We start from the raw sequence: 14,392 nt of genomic DNA, 5'->3' as shown, positions 1-14,392 counted from the left end.
TTTCTTGTCCAAGATCGCTCCTAAGTATTTGACCATGTCAGATATCGAAATCGTTCTATTGAGGAAACGTGGTGCGTCTAATTGGCCTACTTTCGTCTTTCTCGTGAACAGACAGATTTCGGTCTTCTCAGGGTTAACATTGAGATCCTTGAGTCTAGCCCAGTCATATGCCATATGCAAAACCCTTTTGGCCCTTCTGCCACTCAGGTTCGGATCCTTATCCCTAAGAAGTAAAATGACAATAAAATGACGGATTCAAATCCCTCCTTAGTCAGCATCCGTATTAGGTTTTCTATGATGGCCACCCATAGGAAAGGAGATAAAATTACCCGCTATGGCGTGCCCTCAATCATTGGTCCTCAGGTAAATGGGCTTCTTGAGAGTGGGTGATCGTAGGCTAGCTGTTCGTTAGGCTGCATTGAGATTCCTGTCAATGCACTGCCTGATGTTTCAATATTAGAATTTTTGCCCATCCAAGTGTAGGAGGCCACCGTGGCGCAGAAGTTAGCATGTCAGCCTATGACGCTGAACGCCTTGGTTCAAGCCCCGGCCTGAACATCAAACAAATTTTCAGCGGTGGTTATCGCCTTACTAATGCTGGCTACATTTTTGAGGTATCCTGCCATGTTAAAATTTTTCTACCAAGTGGTGACGCTATGCGGCACTCTGTTCGGACTCGGCATAAAAAAGGAGGCCCCTTATCATTGAATTTTAAATTTAATCGGACTGCACTCATTGTGTAGGCCACCGTAGCGCAAATATTAGACATTTGTGAGGTACAATGCCATGTAAAAACTTCTTCTAAAAAGAGGTGTCGCACTGCGGCACGCCGTCCGAACTCGGCTATAAAAAGTAGGCCCTTTATCATTGAGCTTAAACTTGAATCAGACTGCACTCATTGATATGTAAGAAGTTTGCCCCTGTTCCTTAATGGAATGTTCATGGGCAAATTTGAGAGAAGTATCCCCTGTTCCTAAATGGAATATTCATGGGAAATCTAGTATTACCCTTTCCTAGTCCTCCGAATCCTGAAAAAATCGTTTCATCGTTGGGTAACTGTTCGTTAGGCTTTGTTGAGTTCAGCGTCCCTGCATTGTCTAATATTCTAGTATTGGGAAGACTACGATATGCAAAGATCCTATCCTAGTCTTCCAAATCTCAAGTAAATGGGCTTCTTGGGAGTAGGTGATTGTCTCACCGTCGGCTCTCTGTTCTTTAGGCTGCATTGAGATTTCCGTCACTGCATTGTTTGATGTTTCAATATTAGGATCTTTGTATATCTTAGACTTCCGAATCTTAAGAAAATCGGTGGTGGTTTCATCGTCGGGGCCCTGTCCGTTAGGCTGTGTTGAGTCTCTCGCCTCTGTACAGCCTGCTGTTTTAGTATTAGGATATCCGCCTGTTCTGGTCTTCCCATTAGTAGGATAGTCGGCGATGGTCTCGTCGTCAGCCCCCTGTTTGTTAGGCGGTATTGAGTCACCTGCCACTGCCAGGCATGACGTGTCAATATGTGGATTTTTGCCTGTCCTAGTCTTCCCAATCTTTAAAAAGACAGCCTTGGACCCGTAGTGCGCCATGCCTGTTGTCTTAGCCATAAGTTTAGAAAGGCCTGTAGGGGGTAGGCTAAGCACCCCCCAGAAAAGTTTAGACCTCCACCCAGAATTTTAAAAATTTCTTTGTTTTCTTTGTTGTTTTGCCGCCCTCACCCTTGATGAAGACCACCGCCTTCGTGAGCTGTAGAATGTCCATCTTCACCAGGTCAAGCTTTGCTCCTCAAGTAGTGTGGATACCTCCGACGAGCTTCTTCATCATTTGTACGGCTCTACTCTTAAGAGTTCTACGCATGTTCAAAAATCCGCTCGATAACCAGATGCTCCACTTGGGACCGATGATCTGGTGGAATCCTACCTGATGCACTACCGATATCGATGACTGCATAAGTCATCTCATTTCTGTTATGCTTCCTTGCCACTCTGACGTAGGAGCGCGGCTCCTTACCTTTTTTAGAGACCTTTTTCACCTTCCGTGACGGCTGTGGCATCATTTTGAAAGTCACAGTTCTCCATGAAGACTCATTGATAGTGTGCGCTTGCTTTGTACCTGTTCCGACTATGTCTCCCTCCACAGGACTCTGTCTGGAGTTTTCGTTGCGGGAGGGCTGGCTTGCTTCGTTTTCCACATTCCACGGTCCACATTTTGGATATATCTGCCATATAGACCGATCTCTCAATTTGAGGTTTTGGGTCCATAAAAGGCGCGATTAGTCCGATTTTGGCGAATTTGGGACAGTGAGTTGTGTTAGGCCACTCGACATCTTTCTGCAATTTGGCTTCGATCGGTCCACATTTGGATATAGCTGCCATATAGACCGATCTCTCCATTTGAGGTTTTGGGCCCATAAAAGGGGCATTTATAATCCGATATCGCCGAAATTTGGGACAATGAATTGTGTTAGGTCCTTCGACATCGTTTTTGCAATTTGTCCAGATCTGTTCAGATTTTGGTATAGCTGCCATATAGACCGATCTCTCGGTTTAACGTCTTGGGCCCACAAAATGTGCATTTATTGTCCGATTTCGCCGAAGCATAGGACAGTGAGCCTTTTTAGGCCCTTCGACATCCCTCTTCAATTTGGTACAGATCGGTTGTGATTTGGATATATCTGCCATTTAGACCGATCTCTCGATGGGCCAAGACCATAAAAGACGCATTTACAATCCGATTTCACTGTAATTTGACACAGTGACTTATATTAGGCTTTTCGACTTCCGTGTCATAAGTGGTTCAAATCGGTCTGTATTTGGCTAGTAAAAAGACCAATATTTTGTTCTACAAAATGAACAATGACTTGTATAAAATAGATCACTCATTGGCCGTGCCGAATTTGGTCCAAATCGGACCATATTTCGATATCGCTGCTATGGGGGCAAAAATTCTGCATTTTTCATCGGATTATTTCGAAAGGTCGTTTACATATGTACCCGAGGTGGTGGGTATCCAAAGTTCGGCCCGGCCGACCTTAACGCCTTTTTACTTGTTTCCTTTGCAGCATTTTAGCAGTGCTATGCTCTTCGGAAGGTCTGAATCTTTTCCGAGCTTCCGTAAAAATGATTGGCATATCAGTTCTATCCCTTCCGGCATTCTGCACTTTCACCCGATTTCGCTGACGGTGCATACTCCTCTGTCTTCTTCGTCGTGTCCCGGATTGCTTTCTCGGTCCTCTTGCTATAGCAAAGTCTTCGCTAACTACTGCCGTCATCTCATCTCTCGATTCGGCTGCATTGTTTTATTGACATTGTCGATGTCTGAATCTGAATCATGCTCTTCGGAGTGTCATACTCTTCGGAAGATCTGAATCTTTTTCGAGCTTCCGTAAAAGTGCTTGGAATGTCAGTTCTATCCCTTCCGGAATCCTGCACTTTCACCCGATTTCGCTGTCGGTGCATACTCCTTAGTCTTCTTCGTCGTGTCCCGGATCGCTTTCTCGGTCTTTTTGTGCGCTTAGCAAACCCCTCGCTGTCTTCTGCAGTCATCCCTCTGTCCTCATCTCTCGATTCGGCTGCGTTGACGATATTTCATTGACACTGTCGATGTCTGAATCTGAAACACCACCTTTACTTAAAGGATCGGGACAAACTGCATATCGCCCTGGTTTATGCGCCTATTCCTCATTCGTTAGTCTGTCGACTGGTTGTGCGCTTGAAGCATTACTCTCGACTACAGCTGCCAAGGCACCTACACCTATAGGAAGGGCAGTCAACATGCTACGGTCTGTTGGGTCTTTGGATTCTATTTTGAGCCTACTTCTAAAAGGTTTTAAAATTTTTGCGGAATATGTAGTCTTGTCTTGCGTGTTGATGGTTTTAAAAACTTGAGCTGAAATTGAAAATGAAAACCGCAAAAAAGAGCAAAAACATGCCTTCTTCTCCAACATTCACAATACTTGCAGCTGAAGTCTTCTTACGAATTCATTTGCGACCATCTTCATTCGTTTTAAGCGAGTCACCTTGCCTTTGACTATAGGAGCCCTTGGGTATGATAGTATAACTCATGCGTTCTGTTGCGTTGATGTTGATGTCGTAATGAAGAATATTAATTGTATTGTATTTTATGACCGAAACATATTTTCCAGCCACTAGCACTTGCAGCTCGTTTCATGGGCCAAAGAGCCGGGTTGTTCCTTTGCGGCTTTTGTTTTAACTGATTGGCTTTAATGCATATTCGACCACAACGAGCTATTCATTATGTTTTCATTGCTTTCATTATTTTTATCGTCGGATTTGTTTTCCCCCATCTCTTTTTGCCAGGCGATTGCCTTGGACGACTGACTGTAAAAGCTTTCTTTTGTTCATATGAAAACGCGGCCCACTGCGTTCGACAATGACGATGATGATGATGATGGCGTTGGAATTCATCGATAGTGCTCACATTTATTATTCATACCCTACTGAATGCATGCTGTACTTCTATGTTAGGGACAAAGGATACGAGCGTACCTAGGTGGCAAATAAACAAATCTCCATGACTGGTATTGTACAAAGAGTATTTCTTTGTTACTTCATAACAGTAGTCTGCAATCAGGCTTCTTTGACAATTTTAGCCATTGTGCATTGTATATGGTCCCACAAGGACGACAATACTAATAACAAGGTGACATTTTTAATCTTTCATTCTTCGCAGCCAATTTTCTATGGTTTCCTTGTCTTTACCGCACTCTCGGCATTTGAAGTAACACAATCTTTTTGTAGAGAGAGAGGTTAGCGGACTGCCCTACGTCCTCTAAGGCTTGCCTTAGCGAAGATGAAGAAGTTCGCGTATCACCCTATCTTGTATTCCTCGTGGATCACAATTGAACGTAAGCAAGAAGAATTTCAACTTACGTTGCAGAAAGTAATAATTAAAGTGGAGAAGGCCAGTGATATTCGCACAATCTGTGGTATGACAACCAACTAAGGAAGAAACAGAAAAACCAGAGGATGTGCAAATCAGCCCCAGCCTTTAATCAAAGATGGTGTTTTCGAATCAGATTCAGTTGATAATAACAGCGTCGTCGTTGCCAAATCGAAATACGTGGTCAAGCTCGCGACAAAACCCGGAGAAGCTATTTGGAGCACAACAAGGGAGTCTGGAGAAGATGGACCATCAGCACAATCGGTCACAATAGAACTGATATTCCAAACATTTCTGCGGAATCTTGTAAGAGGATTTGGTCTCCCGAAGAGAAGTATGTTGCAAAAACGCCATAAAATTGCTTCCCCAACTTTCTTGGCCCACTTCAAGAACGAGTCGTTAAGAGACAAGAGGTCTTCCTCAAGGGGGGGGGGGAAATACAAGAATTCTACTTGTTGAGGATCTTGATTAAATCTCCGTGACAAGATTGATTGAGATTACATAAAAGGTTGGAATTTTACTTGTCCAAGACTATGATAGCCTTTCAAGAATCGAAAGATAAGGATCGGCGACCAAGACGGCGGTATCAACAACTTCTAAGAGGCTCGTTAACGGTAGGTCCAATGATTGAGATCATATAGATGATACTAAACAGAAGTAAGATCCAGATTGCTGTAGTGCAGCTGCTATGGACGAACCGGAACTGGGTTATTGGACTGAACCATGCCAACTACCTCACACGGGAATTCAACGGATGACCTGAATATTTTGTTGTATTATCTTTTCTCCCCAGAGTCGTCAACATCGGACCCAACAGTGTTGATTTAGGGAGACGTTGGAGACCATGATAAGGGATAAGCTGTGGTAAATATAGGCTTTAATAACGTCCAATCATTCAAGCTACCATGAGCTAATGATCATCTGCCTTACTAACATCACCTTGATCCGATATAGAGTTAAATTTGGTAGGGCCGAGTTTAGTAGGTGGTGCGTAGCTGAACGACCTATGAAAAATAAGCAGCGCTTGACCACGAGCGGCAAAGATCGAGGACATGTTACAGAAAGCCACTTATACGCGATGGCTCGCGACATGGCTAACGGATGCTGCCAATAGCCTAAGTATCCATCCATAGGGGTGCTCCACTGATTGATGCAGGTAGTGGGAGTGAGGCCGCCATGGATTCCTCAGTCATGGAGACCCTGACCCTTGTGCGTACACTGGAATATGATTTTGATAACGGATTGATGCTACGAGCTGACGGCTGTGGTATTCTGTTACCTGAGTTGGAGAGAGTGACATTTTCCACGAAATGGCTTCAATGTAAATGCCACCTCAGCCTCCGTCCCGTTAAACCTATAAACGCTCTGTGCCTCATAACCATTAAGATGGTAATGTAGGTTCGGTTGATACGATATCCATATTAATGCCCGAACTGGTTTTGAACTCAAGTACCCCATGCGGGGACTTCCCTGCATGCACAGGCACCCTCGGGTTCAACATGAAGGTGGACTAGATTTTCAGAAACGGCTCCAAGTTGGGATCTAATAAAACTGAGGCACCAACCAACACAGCAGCAGAGGAGATGGAATCGATCTTTGGTAGGAAATCGAAAGAACACCGATCATCCGTGAATTCCCCATGAGCCTCCGGGCCCAGTTTCGAGAAAAAAAAGGAAGTAAGAAGTAGTACGTTAGACTGTACCCCAGCACAGAATAACGCAAGCGAGAACTGCACCAGTTCTCCTAGACAAGAGTTCGTCTTGAAGATGCAAATTTTAGGGGAAAAGGCGCTTGGAAATTGCAAGAAAGTCCTTCGACAAGCAGGAAGGCAGAAAAATGTCAGCAGGGATGTCTAAAATGGTGTGTCAGAGATAGGGGAACTCTTGAACATTATAGAAAGCTGCCGCAAAAACTGGGAAACAGCGGAGAAGCAGAATCAGGTAAGCAGGCCAAGAACACCAGAGACTCACATCGAATAACATGTGGAGATCTTCTACGGCGCAAAACTGGAGTCCAGTACAGAGTCCAGTAGATGAAACCCCTGGTAAGAAGAAGCAGAGCAAAGTTGTTGAGATGGAAGAAACCAACAGCGAAAATCGCTGAAAAAAAAACCCGACAAAGAGGCAAAGACGCTGAAGAGGACCCCGCGGCGAAAACCGCGAGCTCGGAAACCACGAAAACTTAAGCAGCAACCGGAGGCCGTGATAATAAAGCCGAAAGTAGAGCACAACTACGCAGACGTGCTTAGGGACTTTAAGCAAAACGCGAAAACGGAGCAAGCCGATGTCGCCATCCGCTCCGTCCAGGAGACAAAAACTGGTGCTATTCTTCTAGTGATGGGCAGAGGTGGGAATAAGGAGGCTGCACTTGGGCAGGACTTAAAGCCAAAGGCGACAAAAGAGATCCGTGACCTGGAGACTCTCTTCACTGCCGAAGAGTTCACCGATGCAGTGATCAAGGCAACGGGAACAACAGCTGAAAAAGTGACTGTGCAGCTAACTGCACTTAATTCCAGAGAGCAAAGAAGGGCATTCCCTAGCAGCTAGCTGCTCCAATGAGTTGCTGAAGACCAGCAGGCTCCTGATTGGAATAACAAATTGTTGGCTGAAATACCGGGATGAGAGAAAACGCTGCTTCAGGTGCAGGCCATCTACAGTTGAAATGCAAGGGACCCGATAGAAAAGGAATGGGACTATGCATTATATGCGGCAAGAATGGACACAAGATGAAGGAGTGCACTAAACCTCTTAGAAGCCATATATGCTAGCACAATAGAAAATGTCCGACGGATCACTTTCCTGGCTCAGAAATGTGCAAAGGAGGCACACAGCAAGCATGCTAAAAAATACTGCAGGCTAGCATGCACAGGAGTAAAATCGCACATGACCTCGTACCGCAAATAGTCGCACAACTACGTGCAGACAACGTGGCTATAAGCGAAGAATATGGAGCAAGAGATTAAGGGTACTGGCTTGAGGATCCCACAAAGACATCTGCTATCTAGATTCCATACCGCAATTGGACATTAAACTACCAACACGCTTATGAAAGGTGCGAACTGAAGAAAATATCGCAGCTGTATCGGCCAGTGTTATGATGACAAACAATTATCGATTCGCCGCCGTTCGCAGCTATTGGGCCTCTCTTAGGGAAGGATTGCGTCAACTGTATTTAATACTTGAACCCAAATTTTAATACCATACTCATGTTGTGGTCTCCAATACCTTTCATTTCATACCCTTATTGTGCCCATCGGACCACTTTCGGATGTGGGTGGCGTTTTTGCGGTAAAGGGGAGGGTCCGCCTCCACCCGATATCTAAAAATTATATGGCCTATGTTTCCTTCCAGACAAACGTACACAATCTATGAAAATTATAAGAAAATCGGCTCAGCCAAGTATCATATAGTCATAATGGGTTGAATGGCGTTTTTTGAGGGGTGGCATGACCTCCTATACTTCGATATAGGAGGTGGACCTCCTATACTTCGATCTGATTTTGTATGCCAAATTCGAATTCTACTCCCGAATACCTTTCATTTGAGCCCCATATTGAAATGAACGTCCAATATGTCTGCTTGGGGGAGTTTTGGGATTGGGGCGGCCCGATGGGTACTTAGACTCAAATTTGAATACCATATTCGTTTTCTACTCCCCAATACCTTCCATTTGAAACCTATATTATCCCAATCTGTCCACTTTTGATTTTGGGTTGTGATTTTGGTATAAGGGGGAGGGTCCGTTCCCCTTCCGATACCGAAAAATTATATAGCCTATGTTTCCTTCCAGACCAACCTACGCAATATTCGAGAAAATCGGTTCTGCCGTTTTTCAGTCTATACGGAACAAACAAACCGGGTCCCATATATCAGTGATTGGCTAATGTGCCTATTTTGGGCGTTTTTGTGGGGGTGGGGTGACCGCCCCCAATTTCGTTATCTACTCCCGCTTACTTTTCATTTGATACCCATATTGTCCTAATCGGTCCACTTTTGATTTTGGGTGGTGTTTTTGGGGTAACGATGGAGGGTTCGCCCCTTCCGTTATCAAACTTTCATATAAAAATCAATTTGTGTTTGTGTGTCGGTTTGTTTGTTTGTATGTTTGTTTGTGTGTTACTTATAGACTCAAAAACGGCCGATTTTCTTAAAATTTTCACAGATGGTGCATAAGATCCCGTGGTGAATTTTTTGATATCTGAAGGGGGGGCGGACCCTCCCCCTTACCCTAATTTTCAGAAACGCAAGATCTCGGTGATGTGTGGTGCGATTTAAGCGTAATTTTGTGTGCTCTCTTAAAGTAACCTAAAGATAAAAACTTGATATCAAAATTTCAAATAGGGAACCTAGGGGGGGGGGGGGGGCAGCCCCACCCCCAAAAACCTACCAAATATATATATAGACCAATCACGATAGTATGGACTCAAATGAAAGGTATTTAAGAGTAGAAAACGTATCTGGTATCCAACTGTCGGACTAAGTATTTGGGGGACCACCCCAACCCCAAAAACACCCCCAAATCGGACATATTTGCCTACCTTGGCAATATGTGACTCAAATAAGAGGTATTTGCGAGTAGAATACAAATTTGGTATCCAAATGTGGGAGTAAGTTTCTGGGGATGCACTCCTTCCGCAAAACACCCCTCAAAAAGGACTTACTGATCATGGCAATATGGGGCTCAAATAAAAGGTATTTAAGTTTAGAATACGAATCTGATATCCAAATGTGGGACCAAGTGTATGGGCGGCCGCCCCCTCCAAAAACAACCCCCAAAGAGGACAAATTTACTACAATAGCAATATGGGGCTCAATTGAAAGGTCTTTGGGAGTAAAGAACGAATCTGATATCAATATTCGTGAAAAAGTGTGTATGGGGCTGCGGGGTTGGACGCGAATCCGGTTTTGTAGAGTTCGGTGTTGGGTAAACTGAACTCAGACTTCAAAACACTGGCCGACTTCGTTGTTCTGGTCTCAATATACTTCATTGTCTAAGAGGTTTTGATTGCATACTACTCTCATTACCTGAATTTAACTTGGGCCTATCTTAATAATCTATGGCTGCAAGGGCTTCTATGTTTCTTTTGGTAATCAATTTAGACCCAAGCGCCATAGGATTTACACGTGTAGTTTGTGGAATAAGCAAAATTAATCGAATTTTTTCCCTCAAAATTAAATTTCTCGATAAGGCATTTTTATAGTCGTTTCATATCGTTTGGCTTTGCTTTCCAAGCTTTTGGGTTTTATTTTCTGCTGCTCATTTTTGTGTTTTGGCAGAAAGAAAAAAAGCCTTTTGGTTAATGAAATTTTGCCTTTAGCACTCCTCATTTCATCTTTTCTCAATTCTGTTTTCATGTTGCTTTCCTTCATTTGCACTTCGTTTGCCCTTAGTGGGGCGCCCCTCCTCCTTCTTCCTGCTCCATTGTAGTGAGTGAGATTTTTCGACCGATTATGCCATTTTTCATAAAAAAGAGCAAATAACGATAATGGAATTTAAATGACTTGGAGATTGTTTCTTTGTGTTGCCCGTTTTGTTTTGGTATTTCAATACCAGCGTTTCGAGGGAACTGCGGCGGAAATGCCTCGTATTTTTTTATTTTATTTTTGAATTTTTTTTTTTTTTTTTTTTGGACTTGGCTGGCTGGCTGCTCGCTTGGTTGTTCTTATTCTTACTATTATTGTTATTATTATATTTGGCTTTTTTAAAAAAATTAGCATTTCATTCAATTTCACCCAATTAGTTGTAGAGCAGAAGAGGATGCACAAGCAAGGACATGATCCTTGTTGGTCATACATTTTGCACACACACAGATGGGGGCAAAAAGATAAAAAGGCCTTAGCCCTAGCATATAACAAAATTAATGAATGGACTTTTTAAGAAAATGAAATGAATGTTTCGAATTTCGCAAATCCCTTCTCCCACCTTATATCCCCACCCCCATCCTTAATGCTTTCCACTACTTCCTGCCCATACATGTTCTAGAAAACAAATCAATTTGGCATAAACTTTAAAATGAACCAGCCCACAAACAATTTGAATGAGAGATTTATTTTCGACTATGATTGGCTATTAATTAATTTCTGGTCATGGTCATCTTGTGAATTGGGACAAATGCCATAATAAGCCTTCGTCATTGTCTACCCAATTAAAAATTTTAATGAAAAATGTCTTTGGGTCTTGGAAATTTCTTATTGATTACTATCATTAAATGCCAATGCTGTAATATTTGATAAATTTCTTAATTAGTTTCGTTAGTTTGCTGTACTGTGGGCGTATATCCAGGCACTAGTCTCAATATGAAATTCAAGCTATCTACAGGACATTTCATTAAAGCAATTCACTCATGCATTAGGACATGCTCACCCAGTTGTACATTTGCATAATCAGAAATTGAGACAAGTCTCAATTTCAAGATGAACCCCTTATTATTGGCAGTGCGGCGTATGTGCACTAGAGTGTCCCAAAAAAAGAACTAGAACAAGTAAAAAGGCGTTATGTTCGGCCGGGCTGATCTTTGGATAACCACCACCTCGGGTTTACATATAGTAAACCACCTTTCGTCAAAATTCGATGAAATATGCATACCTTATGCCCCAGAGCAGCTATATCGAAATATGTTCCGATTTGTACCAAATACTAATAAGTACAAGTCATTGTTCAATTGTGTAAAACAAAATATTAGTCTTTTTTAGTAGCTATATCTAAAAATAAACCGATTTCATATACGACACAGATGGCGAAAAGCCTAACATAAGTCACTGTGTCAAATTTCAGTGAAATCGGATTATAAATGCCCCTTTTATGGTGCCAAGACTTTAAATCGAGATATTCGTCTATATGGCAGCTATATCCAAATCTGGACCGATTTGAAGCAAATTGAAGAAGGATGTGGAAGAGCCTAACACAACTCACTGTCCCAAATTTGGGCGAAATCGGACAATAAATGCGCCTTTTATGGGCCCCAAACCTTAAATCGAGAGATCGGTCAATATGGCTGCTATATTAAAATCATTACCGATCTGAGCCAAATTAAAGAAAGACATCGAAGGGCCTACCACAACTCACTGTCCCAAATTTTAGCAAAATCTGATAATAAATGTGGCTTTTATGGTCCTAATACCCTAAATCGGCGGATCGGTCTATATGACAGCTATATCCTAACCTGGACCGATCTGTGCCATATTGCAGTAGTGTATCGAGGGGCTTAAATTAACCCACTGTCCCAAATTTTAGCAAAATCTGATAATAAATGTGGTTTTTATGGGCCTAAGACCCTAAATCGGCAGATCGGTCTATATGACAGCTATATCCAAATCTGAAGCGATCTGTGCCAAATTAAGGAAGGATGTCGAAGGGCCTAACACAACTCACTGTCCCAAATTTCGGCAAAATCGGTCAATAAATAAGCTTTTTATGGGCCCAAAATCTTACACAGAGAGATCGGTCTAAATGGCAGCTACATTAAAGCTGGACCGATCTGAGCCAAATTGAAGGAATATATCGAAGGGCTTAACACAATTTACTGTCTCAAATTTCAATAAAATCGGATAATAAAAGTTAGGTTTTTGGGCCTAAGACCCTAAATCGTCGGATCGGACTATGTGGCAGCTATATCCAAATCTTACCCGATCTGGGCCAAATTAAGGAAGGATGTCGAAGGGCCTAACATAACTTACTGTCCCAAATTTTAGCAAAATCTGATAATAAATGTGACTTTTATGGTCCTAAGACCCTAAATCGGCGGATCGGTCTATATGACAGCTATATCCAAATCTGGACCGATCTGTGCCATATTGCAGAAGTGTATCGAGGGGCTTAAATTAACTCACTGTCCCAAATTTCAGCAAAATCGGATAATAAAAGTGGCTTTTATTGGCCTAAGACCCTAAATCGGCAGATCGGTCTAAATGGCAATTATATCCAAATCTGAAGCGATCTGGGCCAAATTAAGGGAGGATGTCGAAGGGCCTAACACAACTCACTGTCCCAAATTTTAGCAAAATCGTATAATAAATGTGTCTTTTATGGGCCTAAGACCCTAAATCGGAGGATCGGTCCGTCCGATTTGGGAGGCCACCGTAGCACAGAGGTTAGCATGTCCACCTGTGACGCTGAACACCTGGGGTCGAAACCTGGCGAGACCATCAGAAAAAATTTTCAGCGGTGGTTTTCCCCTACTAATGCTGGCAACATTTGTGAGGTACTATGCCATGTAAAACTTTTCTCCAAAGAGGTGTCGCACTGCGGCAAGCCGTTTGGACTCGGCTATAAAAAGGAGGTCCCTAATCATTAAGCTTAAACTTGAATCGAACTGCACTCTTTGATATGTGAGAAGTTTGCCCCTGTTCCTTTGTGGAATGTTCATTGGCAACATTTTTTTATTTATTTGCTGTCCGATTCGGCTATAAAAAGAGCCTCCTTCTTATAGCCGAGTCCGAACTGCGGCACATGTCTAGGGGAACAAACTTTTACATGACATAGTACTTCACAAATGTTGCCGGCATTAGGAGAGGATGACCACCGCTGAACATTTTTATACCCTCCACCATAGGATGGGGGATATTTATTTCGTCATTCTGTTTGTAACACCTCGAAATATGCGTTTGAGACCCCATAAAGTATATAAATTCTCGATCGTCATGTCATTTTAGGTCGATATAGCCATGTCCGTTCGTCCGTCTGTCTGTCGAAAGCAAGCTAACTTTCGAAGGAGTAAAGCTAGCCGCTTGAAATTTTGCACAAATAAGTTTTATTTGAGTAGGTCGTTGGGATTGTAAATGAGCCATCCATGACTTCTTGAGCTTCTATAGGGCGCAATTCTCATCCGATTTGGCAGAAATTTTGTACAACGGCTTCTGTCATGACCTTCAATATACGTGTCTAATATGGTCTGAATCGATCAATAGCTTGATACAGCTCCCATATAAACCGATCACCCGATTTTGCTTCTTTAGCCCCTACAAGGCGCAATTCTTATCCGAATGAACTGAAATATTACACAATGACTTCTACAATGTTCAGCATTCATTTATGGTCCGAATCGGACTATAACTTGATACAGCTCCAATAGGACAACAGTTCTTATTCAATTTTCTTTGTTTGCCTAAAAAGAGATACCGCGCATAGAACTCGACAAATACGATTCGATACGACTTTTATTTGTATTCATTTAATTTCCCTAATTTCTCACTTCTACCCACTGAGAAATGCCTTCAGTAAAACTGAGTAATGTGAATCAAGACTTACCCTGACTTACAGGAATTAAAATTTTTCAAATAGCAAAGCTTCCGGCTTTTGGAGTTTAATTTCGATGGTCAACAATTCCGATGTATTAATTTTTAGGCTTTACAACAAATTGATTTTTTCAAATAGGCTGTCTTTATTGAGAAATCAATGTAAATGCGTAATGACTTTTAATCTGCCCTTGTTAAACGATTATAAAAGCAAACATCAGAAAAAATTGTATTGGCTCAAAAGCCGAAGAGAAGCCAAAAAGTGACAA

The sequence above is a fragment of the Stomoxys calcitrans genome, chromosome 4, assembly GCF_963082655.1.
Source record: "Stomoxys calcitrans chromosome 4, idStoCalc2.1, whole genome shotgun sequence".
Taxonomy (NCBI): Eukaryota; Metazoa; Arthropoda; class Insecta; order Diptera; family Muscidae; genus Stomoxys; species Stomoxys calcitrans.
The sequence above is the reverse complement of the archived record's forward strand: the minus strand, read 5'-3'. Positions refer to the sequence as shown.